Source organism: Pristiophorus japonicus, chromosome 6 (genome assembly GCF_044704955.1).
Source record: "Pristiophorus japonicus isolate sPriJap1 chromosome 6, sPriJap1.hap1, whole genome shotgun sequence".
NCBI classification, from domain to species: Eukaryota; Metazoa; Chordata; class Chondrichthyes; family Pristiophoridae; genus Pristiophorus; species Pristiophorus japonicus.
Window position 1 is genome coordinate 113,863,418 of NC_091982.1, and position 14,975 is coordinate 113,878,392.

The following is a 14,975-nucleotide window of genomic DNA, read 5'->3' on the forward strand; positions in this document are numbered from 1 at the left end:
GATCGGTTGCTGCAGAAATGCTGTGATGAATGGAGAGCCAAAGGCTGGACAGTTGGGAATTTGAAAGTGCAGTTGTAAGTGACTTGGGGGAGAATTATTTCCAGGGCAGACACAGAAGGAAGCGGTATGATTTGGTGGTTTAGTGGAGCAAGTGGTTGTAGGTATAGTCGGGCGGGGAAGCTTAATTAAGGGGCAAGATTTCTGTCAAGGCTACATATTTTATCTCTTGTCACATACTGTTAGTGAGGTAATGTCTGCTATACTCCAGTATTTTGCAAATACTGCAGATTCAGTCCTTCATGTGTGTGTATATATTTTATATATAAAGAAAAGCTTACTATGACTATTGTATCTGATAGGCCTATTCTTACAGTGGGGTGTAATGGGATGTTGGCATGTATATTGTTGGCAATCTGCTCCACATACTCAATTCACGGTGGGGAGGGAAAAACCTATTCTCGTTGTACTCTAATGTTGTACTCATCTGTTTCAGATCACAGTACAAGTTAAATAATCTTCTTACTTCACATTATCCATTCCTTTCATCATTTTAAATATCTGAATCACTTTCTGTTCAACTCTTTTTTTCTCCATTTAGAACAAATTCTGTTTTTATGTGCCTTGTGTCTCAAAGCCCGAAGTCCAGAAATCAGCAGATACTGAATTCTCTCCATTTGTTTTGAATCAATAAATGTTGTCCCAACCTTTTATCAAATGCTCCAGAGATTGACCAGTTCCATCTGCTGTCACACCTTTGGCCAGTTGGCGAGCAGGGCCACTTACCAACCTTTGTGTAACATCAGCCCATGTCCCTTTTCATCCTCCAATATTAATTACACCTTTCTCTACTTCTGCGGTCGTTTAGATTTATTGGTGGACCACTAAACCCTTCCTCTCCTGTCTTAAATGCTCATTAACTTCAAGCTTTTAAGGAGTATATTCCTTTTCTTAGTGTTGAAGTTGATACTTTTTGGGGAGTGAAAACTGAAGGGTAGAAATTCGCGTTGTTTATGCCGCCTGTTGGGGGGCTATAATGGGGTACAAATCACTTCTCGCCTGGGGCCACTACTGCCACCTGTGAAATTCCGTGGGAGTTAGCAGAGGTGCAAACTGGTAGCACCCCTCCCCCTCCCGCCGATAGCGCCCCGCTCCTGCTGATGGTGCCCCATGCTGCTGCTCCGACGATGACGATGATGATGTCACCACTGTGCGCAGCGACCCGTTTTTGCCCCGACGCTAAAATTCAGTAGCGCCCTGTGAGGCCGCCACGGGCATTGCCCGCGTCACCTTTGCGGGTCACGAACCGGGCCACACTCAGCTGGCGGGCCGAAAATTCAAAGGGAGGTGCAGTGAGTACTTAAAAAAAATGGTCGATTTACCAGTGGCGGCCTTGCCTGTTCCAATTCGTGGTTTCCCGTGCCGCGACGGTGCAGCCTGGCACTCCACTTCTGTGCCGAGCTGCTGCCACGACACCCCGCTCCCCGTTGGAGAAGTGGTGGCCCCTTTCTCCCCTCTAATAGACGTGGGTGGGCCCTGTGTTTCCACCAGTGCTCCGCGTAGCGTTGGAAAATTCCCGCCATTAGCGCTCCAGCCCTTCCCCCGAGAGGAGGTGCAACGCCTGACATTGCGCCCCACTTCCTCTGGGGGCCGTTACCCCAATTTTGCTGCCGGGCGCAGGAAGTCCTGCCTCACAGCGGTTACCACCCCCAAACGGGGCGCTACCGATTTTCGGCACATGAGTGACTTCAATATATTTCTCCTCTCCAAGCTATAATTACATTTTTCAAAAATCATTTCCCTACCACTGATGTTCGTACAATAATGTTTGGTGCAGATCAATGCCGAGCTCGACTCTTACATTGCTGAGGCACCTTACACCACTTCGCAATTTAATCTTGGCAACTCCATAGGTACATCTCTCCAATCAAGCTTCTGCCCCACCCCGAAACAGCCTTAATCAAAGTCACAAATGACATCTTCTGACAGTGGCGCATTATCTCTCCTTGTACTCCTCCACCTCTCTGCAGCCTTTGACACAGCCAAGCACACCAACCTACTACAATGCCTCTCTTCTGTGGTTCAGATCAGTCAAACTGCCCTCACCTGGTTCCAGTCTTACTTACACAATCATAGCTAGAGTATTTCTAGCAATCACTTCTTCCCCAATCCGCACACTACCACCCCCTTCCCTGCCCACCTCCCCCCCCCCCCCTCACGCCTGCACCATTACCTCTGGTGTGCCCGCAAGGATCTGTCCTTGGCTCCTGCCTCTTCCTTATCTACATGTTGCCCCTTGGTCCCATCAGCTGAAGACATGGCATGGCTTCCACATGTACCACTGACAACAGCCAGCTCTATCTCTCCAGGGCGCTGAGCACCTTGAGTCTCGTCGCCGAGAGCATGCAGAAATCAAGCACAGGCAGTGGAAAGAGCGTGCAGCAAACCAGTCCCATCCACTCCTTCCCTCAATAACTGTCTGCCCCACCTGTGGCAGGGACTGTGGTTCTCGTATTGGACTGTACAGCCACCTAAGGACTCATGTTAAGAGTCGAAGCAAGTCTTCTTCGATTCCTATGATGATAATGGGTATCTCTCCATCACCTCCCCTGATGCCACTACATTAAAGACTCTCTATAAATACAAGTTGTTTATTTTTATATTCTGGTCTCCTTACCTAAGGAAAGACATATTTGTCTTAGCGCAACAAAGGTTCACTAGACTGGTTCCTGGGATGAAGGGATTGTCCTATGAGGAGAGATTAAGTAGACTAAGCCTATATTCCCATGAGTTTAGAAGAATGAGATGTGATCTAATTGAAACATATAAAATTCTTAAGGGGCTTGACAGGGTAGATGCAGGGAGGATGTTTCCCCTGCCTGGGGAGTCTAGAACCAGGGGAGTCACAGTCTCAGAATAAGGGGTCGGCCATTTAGGACTGAAATGAGGAGAAACTTCTTCACTCAAAGGATTGTGATTCTATAGATTTCTCTACCCCAGAGAGCTGTGGATGCTCAGTCATTAAGTATATTCAAGACAGAGGTCAATAAATTTTGGGGAACGAAGGGAATTAAGGGATATGGAGATAGTGCGACAAGGTGGAGTTGGGGTGGAAGATCAGCTATGATCTTGTTAAATGGTGGAGCAGGTTCGAAGGGCCAATTGGCCTACTCCAGCTCCTATTTATTATGTTCTTATATTCCCATATATTTTGATCTCAATAAGCAAAGAAAAATTACTGAGGTAATGGCCCTGTGAACTGGAGATCTATTGTCAGCCATGACAGTGGGGCCAAGTTTCGGCCTGAGTTGCTCCTGTTTTTTTGGAGCAACTGGTTTAGAACGGAGTATCTTAGAAATTTGAATTCTCGGCATTTAGTTTGCTCCAGTTCTAGTCAGTTAGAACAGTTTCACTTTGGAACAGAATTTTTTTTCAAAAGGGGGCGTGTCCGGCCACTTACGCCTGTTTTCAAAGTTTAGGCAGTGAAAACTTACTCCAAACTAACTTAGAATGGAGTAAGTGAAGATTTTTGTATGTTCGAAAAAACCTTGTCTACACTTTAGAAAATCAGGCGTAGGTTACAAATTAGGCGTAGGGAATGGGGTGGGGGGGGGGGGAGTTTAAAGGGAAGTTTACAAACATTAAACACTTCAGTTTTACAAATAAAGAGTCATCATCAATAATAAATGATAAATACATCAATAAATCAATCAAAAAAAATTAATAAAAAATAAAAAAAATGTAAAAAATCAATAAATAAAACATTTTCTACTTACCGACTGCAGCACCGGGAGTCCTCCAACAGCGTACAGGGACGCCCCCACCCCAGTGTGTCTTTATCTCTCTGTCTGTCTGTGTGTGTTCTCTCACTCTCTGTCTGTCAGTGTCTGTGTTTCTGACAGCGAGGGGAGGGGGAGAAGGCGGGGGAGAAGGGAGAGGGGGAGAAGGGGGGGAGAAGGGAGAGGGGGAGAAGGGGGGGGAGGGGGAGGGGGAGAAGGGGGTGGGAGGGGAGGGGGAGAAGGGGGGTGGGAGGAGGAGAGGAGGGGCGAGGAGAAGGGGGGGAGGAGAAGGGGGAGGAGAAGGGGGGAGAGGGGGAGAAGGGAGAGAGGATGGAGGGAGGGAAGGAGAGAGGATGGAGGGAGGGAAGGGGAGAGGTAGAGAGGGAAGGGGAGAGGGAGGGAAAGGGAGAGGGAGGGAGGGAAGGTGGAGGGAGGGAGGGAAGGAGAGAGGAGGGAGGGAGGGAAGGAGAGAGGAGGGAGGGAGGGAAGGAGAGAGGAGGGAGGGAAGGAAGGAGAGAGGAGGGAGGGAGGGAAGGAGAGAGGAGGGAGGGAGGGAAGGAGAGAGGAGGGAGGGAGGGAAAGGGAGAGGGAGGGAGGGAAGGTGGAGGGAGGGAGGGAAGGAGAGAGGAGGGAGGGAGGAAAGGAGAGAGGAGGGAGGGAGGGAAGGAGAGAGGAGGGAGGGAGGGAAGGAGAGAGGAGGGAGGGAGGGAAGGAGAGAGGAGGGAGGGAGGAAAGGAGAGAGGAGGGAGAGAGGGAAGGAGAGAGGAGGGAGGGAGGGAAGGAGAGAGGAGGGAGGAAGGGAAGGAGAGAGGAGGGAGGGAGGGAAGGAGAGAGGATGGAGGGAGGGAAGAGGAGAGGGAGGGAGGGAAGGGGAGAGGGAGGGAGGGAAGGAAGGAGAGAGGAGTGAGGGAGGGAGGGAGAGAGGATGGAGGGAGGGAAGGGGAGAGGGAGGGAGGGAAGGAGAGAGGATGGAGGGAGGGAAGGGGAGTGGGAGGGGGGGAAGGAGAGAGGAGGGCAGGAGGGAAGTAGAGAGGATGGAGGGAGGGAAGGAGAGAGGATGGAGGGAGGGAAGGAGAGAGGATGGAGGGAGGGAAGGGGAGAGGGAGGGAGGGAAGGGGCGAGGGAGGGTGGGAAGGGGAGGGAGGAAAGGAGGGAGGAGGGAGGGAGGGAAGGAGAGAGGAGGGATGGAGGGAAGGAGAGAGGAGGAAGGGAGGGAAGGAGAGAGGAGGGAGGGAGGGAAGGAGAGAGGAGGGAGGGAGGGAAGGAGAGAGGAGGGAGGGAGGGAAGGAGAGAGGAGGGAGGGAGGGAAGGTGAGAGGAGGGAGGGAGGGAAGGAGAGAGGAGGAAGGGAAGGAGAGAGGAGAGAGAGAAGGAGAGAGAAGGGAGGGAGGGGGAGGGAAGGAGAGGGGGGAAGGGAAGGAGAGGAGGGTGGGGGAAGGGGGGCGGGGAGGGAGAGAAGGAGGCTGAACGGCTGGGCCCAAGACTTCGGGCTGGATTTACAGGTAGGTGGCGTCGGGTCTCGGGGGGGGGGGGGTGGGTGGTGGAGGTCGGGGGGGGGTGGGTGGGAACAGTCGCGGAGGTCTGGGGGGTGGGGAGTGGGAGGGGGGGGAGTCGCGGAGGTCCGCAGGGGCGAAGAGTCACGGAGGTCCGGGGGGGGGAGAGTCACGGAGGTCCGGGGAGGGTGGGAGAGTCGTGGAGGTCCGGGGCAGGGAGGGGCGGGGTGGGGGGGGGAGTGGAGGTCGAGTCGCCGGGGGGTGGGGGGGGTGTAGTTGAGCGGGGGTCGGGTCGGGTCCGGTCGGGTGGGAGGAGCCTTATCCACGCAGCCCCAGTGAGGCCATTCGGCCAGGGCTAGGGGCTGCGTGCTTCGGGCCACTCCCACAGTTTTGGGCGCCTGGAGCTACTGCACATGCACGCCCACTGTAGCGCGCATGTGCAGAGGTCCCGGCACTGTTTTCAGCGCAGGGACCTGGCTCCGCCCCCCACAGCTCGTGCTGCGCTGCGCCGAGCTGCAAAGGACCTGCAGGGAGCTGGAGAATAGGTAAGTTTTTTTTAGGTGCACTTTGTGGCGTGAAAAAGGGGCGTCCAGGTCCTGGCTGCGCCGTTTTAGGCGCGGCCCGAAAATTGGGCCCAGTATGTGGGATTAAATGGACGTGAAGCAGCTGAATGAAGCATGTTTTTGAGCTCGAAGTGTTTGGAAGTGGGACTCCGCGGCCACTTTAGAAATATGAGAAGGTTTTCATTTACTATATTCCTGCACATAATTTATAAGTAGTTGAATGTGTTCAGTAAGTGCATATAAATTGCAAATGTAAAATTCAAAGTCAAGGAAGCATTTCACTATCTGTAAACATTTACATTTGTTATTGAATAAAACTCAAAGTTTTTTTTAAAATAAGAACCTTTAGTTGTTTTATATCTGATTCTAAAATCAGTGTTAGTGTTAACCTATGGGACTTACTTAATTTACAACAATCCAAAAATCATGATTTGTGGAATATATTAAAGGCAGAGAAATTAGAAACTGTAATCTGATTTCACTTTTATATTTAAACCTTGCTCAAAGTCCCTATTTTGAATAATAATCTTAAAAATATTGGATGAGATCCAAAGCAAAGACCTTAAATTAATCTCCAAATGGAGATTTGTCTGTGTTTAAATCTCTTCCTCATGATTATGCACAAGATAGAATAAGAGGATTTATCGTACTGCCAGCTCTCAAATTATGAAAGGATTTTGCAAAATGCTGGGAAGTAACAGAGCGTGTGAGAAGGAGCTGAGCTGTGTATCAACCTTTTTCATCTCGCTACTGCTGGGCGATTTCGATTTTGTTGCTCTGCAGGTTGTGAATCTTTGGAATTCTATACCCCAGGGAGCTGTCGATGCTGAGTCTCTGAATATATTCAAGGCTGTGATAGATAGATTTTTGGAGCCTAGGGGAAATCAAGAGATATGGAGATCGGGCGGGAAAGTGGAGTTGAGGTCGATGATCAGCCGTGATCTTATTGAATGGCAGAGCAGGCTCGAGGGTCCGTAGGGCCTACTCCTGCTATTTCTTATGTTCTTATGCCCCTCGAGCCTGCTTCGCCATTTAATACGATCATGGCTGATCATCGACTGCAACTCCACTTTCCCGCCCAATCTCCATACCTCTTGATTTCCCCTAGACTCCAAAAGGTTAATGAAAGCATATCAATCAGTAATTGATCCAATCAAGCTCAACTGAACCACTTTTTGAGGGTCCACAACTGTGCCAACCATATTTAAGAAATTACAGGGAAAATTCACTTTATAAGTTTCAAAAACACTTTTAAAGAGCCGGCACAAGCACATTGGGCCAAATGGCCTCCTTCTGCGCTGTAAGGTCCATGATTCTATGAAATTTCCCAATGCTATCGCCTGCTCTTTGGTAATTCTGTTCCAAAATGGATGATTTCGCAATTGCGTAGTAGTTTCTGAATTTACAAGCTGCAATGTCTACCTTTTCAGATGGTTTTATCAATAAGGTCCAAAACTAGTGTTATTGGCAGAAGTACCAAAGGCGATGTGAGAAAAATCTTGTTTACGCAGTGAGTGGTGAGGATCTAGAATGCGCTGCCTGAAAGGGTGGTGGAGGCAGATTCAATCGTGGCTTTCAATAGGGGAATTGGATAAGTACCCGAAGGAAAACATTTTGCAGGGCTACGGGGAAAGGGCGGGGGAGTGGGAGTAGCTGAATTGTTGTTGCAGAGAGCTGGCACAGGCTCGATGGGCTGAATGGCCTCCTTCTGTGCTGTGACCATTCTATGATTCTATGGTTCTAGATTTGTTGAATGGTTTGTGTTCAGCTTCTTGAAATTTGGGCCATTATAGGACTTGTGTTGATGTCACTGGGATTGATGACTAAATGTTGGAGGAGTTAATATGCTAAAACCGTTGGAAACCAGCTTATAAACAACATGGGGTTAACTGCCCTAAAGGCTGGAGGAAAGCTTTGGAAGAATTTCTCTCTTTATAAATGGAAACATGAAAAAGGCCAGGCTCCTGTGACAATATCTGTAAGTGCAGAATGCACTGGGTCTAATACATCCAGGAGAAGCCATCCAAGACTGGTGAGTTTTTTGAAATAAGGGGTCGGATTTTCCTCTGAACTACTGCCCATTTGCTGGTGGGTTTGTGTTGCTAAATGGAATAAAGTGGGGCAGTAATGTCCCCTCCCTTAAAACCACTGGTCCTTCACTACAACAGAAATACTTTCTGATAAAAAAAACAATTGTCTTTAAGGCCACGTTTAAATGCTCACGTGGATGGCTAAACTCTTCCTGTCCATTTTTCCCGAATTCCACCCCCCCATTATTACCACCACCATATAAGTGACTGTAAGAACATCACTACGGTATTGAGGAGGCCATTTTGTGTCCTGTGACTGAAGCTTGGTGTTACTTTACATGAATATCAACCTGTTTAGCACTTTGGAGGTTCTGTCAGGATCTTTTTCTTGCCATATTTTGTCAGCTTGGTCCATTTTTGGATTGGTACATGGATTTCCCAAAGTAATGTTATGTTATGAAGAGAAGGTAGAGGAGATGGAAGTGGCTAGATTGGAATTACCTCGAGTGAGACATCACAAGATATATTTGTTCCTTACACACAGGTACCCACTCACCAGGGTTTACTTAGACTTTTATAACTGTGAATGCCTCAAGAAGCTGCACCTTTCTTCAGAGGCTATTGAGGAGATGTGCCAATTACAGGGTGAAGAGCTGCACCCACCTCCACCAGTTGAACCGTATTGTATGCACCAATCAGAGTCATCACTTCCTTGAATTTCTTTACCACTGATTTCTCTTGCCACACCAGTTAGGCTGCAGCTCATCACTACATCAAGAAGGTCTCTATTCAGAAGGGCTGTGCAATTCATGTCCTTCCCAATGGAACCAGAGAAATAGAGAGTGTTCGCCAGTTCTAAAGAGTGACAGGGTTCCCACAGGTGCAAGATGCAATTATTAGAATAAGTCTGGCATTCAAAGCCCCATATGATAAGCTATTTAATTTAATGAACAGGAAAGAATTTTAGTCTATCAATGTGCAGCTGTATGTGATGCCAATCACCTTATCCTTAAAATGCTAGCAATCTAGCTTCTGAGTCAAAAGATTGTGGGTTCCAGTCCCACTCCAGAGACTTGAGAACGTACTCTAGGCTGACACTTCAGTGCAGTGCTGAGGGAGTGTTGTATTGTTGGGGGTATCGTCTTTTGGATGAGATGTTAAATGGAGATGTCTCAGCTGGACGGTAAAGATCCCATAGCACTATTCAAGGAAGAGCAGGGGAGTTCCCCCGGTATCCTGAGCAATAAATCTCCCTCAACCTACATCATTAAAAATCAGACTATTCTGGAAATAATCTCATTGTTTTTTGTGGGAGCTTGCTGTGTGCAAATTGGCTGCCGTGTTTCCTGCATTACAACAGTAACTTCACTTCAAAAGTAATTCATTGGCTGTAAAGTGCTTTGGGACATCCTGAGGTTGTGGAAAAAACTATGTTAGAGTCTTTCTTTTTTTGTCCTTTTAGTCTGAACATGAATTCTCTAAACCAAGGAAGCTGTCATGATGTTTTCATCATGCAACAATATCAGAGCCACGTATCAGGACGGTAGATTAGGCCTATTGCCTGCAGTCATGGCTTATAACACCAGCAAGATTTCCACAGGCAGAGGATGACAACAGATATAATGAGGCCTGTGTCAGCACAAGATCTGTCATTTTGCAGCCAGGAGGTATTTTCAAGTCTCATTTTAGTTGCCTGCAGAAACCTGGTGCACACAGCTACCCACTTACCAGAAGTGGGAGTCTGCAGAATTAATGTAGCTTGTTGTGCGCTACATAACATCGCAATGAAGAAAGGCTTGTTGCTGTCGGAAGCTGAAGGGAATGGCGATGAAGATGGGGGAGGGGGGCAAGGAGCACCTCCGTCCCCACAACATGAGGTATACAAGAAGCAGAGGACATGGGATTTAACACCTGTCTCTTCTCCCCCCACACCCTCACAAAGTCCCTGTCAAAGACTTCTGCCTATCGCCTTCATAAGATATAATTCTACATTTCCCCTCTAATCATGCTGCACTCAAAGGTATGTAAATGTATATACAATGAACTATGGTCAAGCTATGTTTCCTTTATAGAACAATACTCACCAAAGGTGCCCAAACATTGACTCACACTATTTACAACTATTTAACACCATATTTACCCGCTGTGCCAGAGAACCTTCCCACTCAGCTATTGGTGCAAGGTACTCCCTGAGTGAGATGAGTTGGAGCATGGTGTGGTAAGATGGTTCCCCTGGAGCAATAGAGGCCAGAGGTGACGCTTGTCTTACAGAAACAGCTACCCACAGGGACTAGCTCCCAGCAGCCTTTCTCTTGAAGTGCAAAAGGAGGGTGGGCAGGCCCATTTTTGAAGCTCTCTCGTGCAGACATGGCAGAGGATCTTAACGCTCATCTGTGCCAGCTGTGGCTCAGTGGGTAGCACACTCGCCTCTGAATCAGAAGGTTGTGGGTTCAAGTCCCATTCCAGGGGATTGAGCACATAAATCTAGGCTGACACACCAGTGCAGTGCTGAGGGAGCACTGCACTGTTGGAGGTGCCGTCTTTCGGATGAGACGTTAAATCGAGGCCCCGTCTCAGGTGGATGTAAAAGATCCCATGGCACTATTTCGAAGAAGAGCAGGGGAGTTATCCCCAGTGTCCTGGCTAATATTTATCCCTCAATCAACATCACAAAAACAGATTATCTAGTCATTATCACATTGCTGTTTGTAGGAGCTTGCGGGGGGCAAATTGGCTGCCACGTTTCCCACATTACAACAGTGACTACACTACAAAAGTACTTCATTACCTGTAAAGTGCTTAGAGATATCCAGTGGTCATGAAAGGCGCTATATAAGAACATAAGAAATAGGAGCAGGAGTAGGCCATTTGGCTCTTCGAGCCGACTCCTCCATTTAATAAGATCATGGCTAATCTGATCATGGGCTCAGCTTCACTTCCCTGCCCGCTCCCCATAATCCTTTATTCCTTTATCGCTCAAATGCAAGTCTTTCTTTCTTTCATTACCATTAGTGTTGAGCATGGGTTCAGAGGTCCCACTGTTTATGTCATCACAGACCAAATAGGTCCTAATCAGGTTATGAAAGGCCTGTTCAAAGCATCTACTGAAGCAGTTATAGCGAAGTAATCATTATTCTTAGTACCTCTTCTTCTTGGCACCTTATTGGTGCAGAAATCCCCTGGACTGTCGCTCTCTCCAGGGTGCTCTGCATATCTTGCAAAACTTGCTGTAATGTGTTGCAGATACAGGTAGTACCCTCATCTCACTTCTCTACCATTTCAACCAGATGCATGAGAACAGTCTCCAGTGCCTGCATGTGGGCCCATGAAACCTGGGTTTCAAGACTTCCCAATGGCAGTAATCCTATCAGGGGCAGTATTACTACTTCAAACCCATGCTGCATAGCAAACGAGGGTACTAGGAGGAAATGCCACTGGGCTAGCGGTGGAGTCGTGTGGGTGGGTAATAGTCCTGCTCCATTGTTAACCCACCAGTGGAAGCAGTTATGATATCAAATTAGAACTGGAGCGGTCAACTTCCTAATTTGCACAAAATTAAAAGTACGAAACGCTGGTGGTAGTTTGAAATGTGAATAATGAAAGGATAGTGGAGCTGAGAGAAATAATAGCAGACCTGTTGAGAAAATGAGGAATTCAGCAGTGCGATAATTACCCTTGATTGTAGGCACCACAGGTCCAGCATCGGGATGTTTAGAACTGCGGAGAGTATTGACAATAAGGAAACTGGGAGTCTTTTCTAAAACTCTGCACTTGTTACTGGTCTTGGCTGTGAATAATACCATGCAGAAATGACATTGTAACTCAAGCTTCAAGAACCCAAGCCCCAGCAAAGCATTTACCTATGTTTTCGTTATTTTGGAGCTGAATTAAAGGGGAGGAAGTCTTGGCTGGATTTTTGGTTGGCTAACGCCTCAATTAGCGGCCAGAGGCGGCGTTAATGGGAGCGCAAGAGGTTACCGACCAGCGTTTAGCGCCCCGACCAAAAATTCATTAGAGGTTCACCGGGGGCACAAACCAGTAACGCCTGGCTGCTGATGAACACTCCGATCATGACGTATTCCTGGTGCAACACTTGTGCCCCGGTCAGAAAATTAGGTGCGGCCACCTCATTTAACAGCCGTCAAGAACAACGTTTGGAAAAACAGTTGGTGCAGGGTTTACAGTGTCGTTAACTGATGGCTACTTAAAGGGATGAGGAAATGCTTCCCTCGGAGGTCACAGTTGGTGCAATGTTTACACACAGCACGGTGCGTGAGCCTCCCAGTTTGCAGTGGCAGACAGACATAACAGTGCAGCTTGAAAACAAGTGATTTTGAAAACTTTAATGGGTGCATTGCTATAAGACTCGGCTTTTCCGGGGTCTGACTCAGAGTTCTGCGCATGCACAATGGGTCTGCCTAATTTACCGACCAAACTTTCGTTATGGCCCCCCGCCCCCAGCTCTGGTGTGCAATGGCTGATTTATCGCCCTGTCAGCTCACCGACCGATTCTGACGCATTTCAGGTTGGTAGCTGCAAACTTTTTCAAGGCGATAAAATTACCGCTTCACCTGGGTTACTGCCCCAAATGAGGCGTGACCAAATTTCCACCCCTCTGTCTTTTCCTGACAATTTTCCTTACAGAGAAAGCAGCAGTTGGGAACGGGGGAGGGGCACTTTCATGGAGCAAGAACCATTAAAAAGGAATCATTTGAGGATTATTATCTCTGCTTTAAAGGAAAACTTTACTGGAGGCTTGGGACTACCCATATTGCACAGAGATTTTTTATGTTTAAGTGCCTTGGATGATGGAGACGATAAGAGAGGTTAAATCATGTACAGGAAGCCATTCATCTCAGGACATCGCTGCAGGAGATCCTCAGGGCAGTGTCCGAGGCCCAACCATCTTCAGCTGCTTCATCAATGACCTTCCCTCCATCATAAGGTCAGAAGTGGGGATGTTCGCTGATGATTGCAGTGTTCAGTTCCATTTGCAACTCCTCAGATAATGGAGCAGTCCATGCCCACATGCAGTAAGACCTGGATGACATTCAGGATTGGGCTGTCAAGTAGCAAGTAACATTTGCACCACAGAAGTTGCCAGGTAATGGCCCAAATGGCCTTCTTCTATGCTGCAAATGTGTTGACCCTGATGATATTTCTTGTGTTAGTGCTTTCCAATAACCATTTTAACAGGGTATTTACCGTTATTAAAACAAAACTGGTTCCAGAAAAGATAAGAGTCTTTGAAGCAACTCTGACCATTTATTTTAATTCATAATTTCAATTTACAACATAATGGAGGTGGGGGGAAATGGACGAGTAGGGACCTGTAGACTTGGTGAAACTGGTTATTGCTTCTCCTGTTACAATAAAAACACAGAAGCGTGGTGTTACATTGTATTAGCATTGATTTCGACATGACAAATAGTTAATTGTAGTTGTATTTTGACGTGATTGTTGTAGTCTGAAGAATGATCAAATTCATTCAGTTCTGGTAACAGAGAAAGTAACCTTCTGCATTGATGCTTTAACAAGGTTTAAGGCCAATACTGTATACAAAGTTAGAGGGTCAAACCATTGAAAGAAGTCTATGCTCAAAGTATTAATGGAGATTTTTATCATTTCATCAATCACTGCACATAGAACACCAGAAGGATAACTTTTCACCCAAAGCTCCACGTGACAATCCTGCCCCCACCCCCCCCCCCCCTCACCCTTCCTTCCCACCCTTGCAAAGTTACTGTTCACAGAATCCATGTACTGATGCATAAACCCAATTTGCTGACTGGTGCTGACATTGTTGAAGGAAGCAGCAGGAATCATCATTATAGGCAGTCTCTCGGAATCAAGGAAGACTTGCTTCCACTTTAAAAGTGAGTTCTCAGGTGATTGAACAGTTCAATACGTGAATTACACTCTGTCACAGGCAGGACAGACAGTCGTTGAAGGAAGGGGTGGGTGGGGAGTCTGGTTTGCCGCACGCTTCTTCCGCTGCCTGCGCTTGCTTTCTGCATGCTCTCGGCGATGAGATTCGAGGTGAAATCCAATTTGCATACAACAAACACCAGTTTTTGGCAAAGTCTAGTCAAAGTCACTGAATTGAGATCATCTTTCGTTCCTGTTTTTTCCATCCCTGATGTTTACAGTGTTGCATCTGGAGGACTAGGAAGCAGCTGTAAGTTTTGCCATTGTTACGCCAAATTGAAGCTTGACTCATTGTTTGTGAGGGGACTGCGCAGTTCAGCACGTGTCTTCAGGGAGGTTGGGGCATGGCGGAGGAGAAGCTCCACATCTGTTGCTCAGAGTTGGTTTAGTGCCATTGCTTGGCATTCCGTGACACTACTGTTTGATTATCTCAGTCCATCTGCTCATATTATGGCCACCGCACTAAACCCTCTCCTGCTTCTGCATTTGTCCCGTCTTCAAGGTCCATTCTTGGAAGCATATGACTGGACAAACGAGCGATGTGTGAACTTTCCTAACTTATGCAGATTGGCCTTGGCTCCAGGGATATGCCTTGCTCCTCTTTGGTGATCTACTCAATATTAGGAATCCATAAGTGCTGTCGGTATAAATCCCGACAATTGTTATTTCCCTGAAGCTTATGATGACTATCTCACAGGAGAAGCCTGGATAATACTAATACATGCAAGGGTTTCACTTTCACTTGATACTGCTATTATTTAGCGCAGCAACTGCAGGCACCAGAGTTATTCTCTTGACATCCAATCTGGCTCATCAAATATTTAAATTAGCACACATTTCCAGGGCCTTTAATTCTGACCTTACTATCCATTGCCGCTTTTTGACTTACTTGTCACCAGAACTTTGTTTTATTTTTATACTGCTGCCAAATACTTGGCCATTTTATGCGCCTTTTCATCAGCAAAGCCAAGGTTTGCGGTCATGCATTCACTCCACCGTTATAACTCTCTAATGCTGCTTATTCCCCATTACCACTTTATTATTTGTTAAAATTACAGTAAGTGCTTCTATTTTTTAGAAGAAGAAGAAGCATTTATATAGCGCCTTTCACAACCACCGGATGAGCCAAAGCGCTTTACAGCCAATGAAGTGCTTTTTCAAGTGTAGTCATAGTTGTAATGTGGGA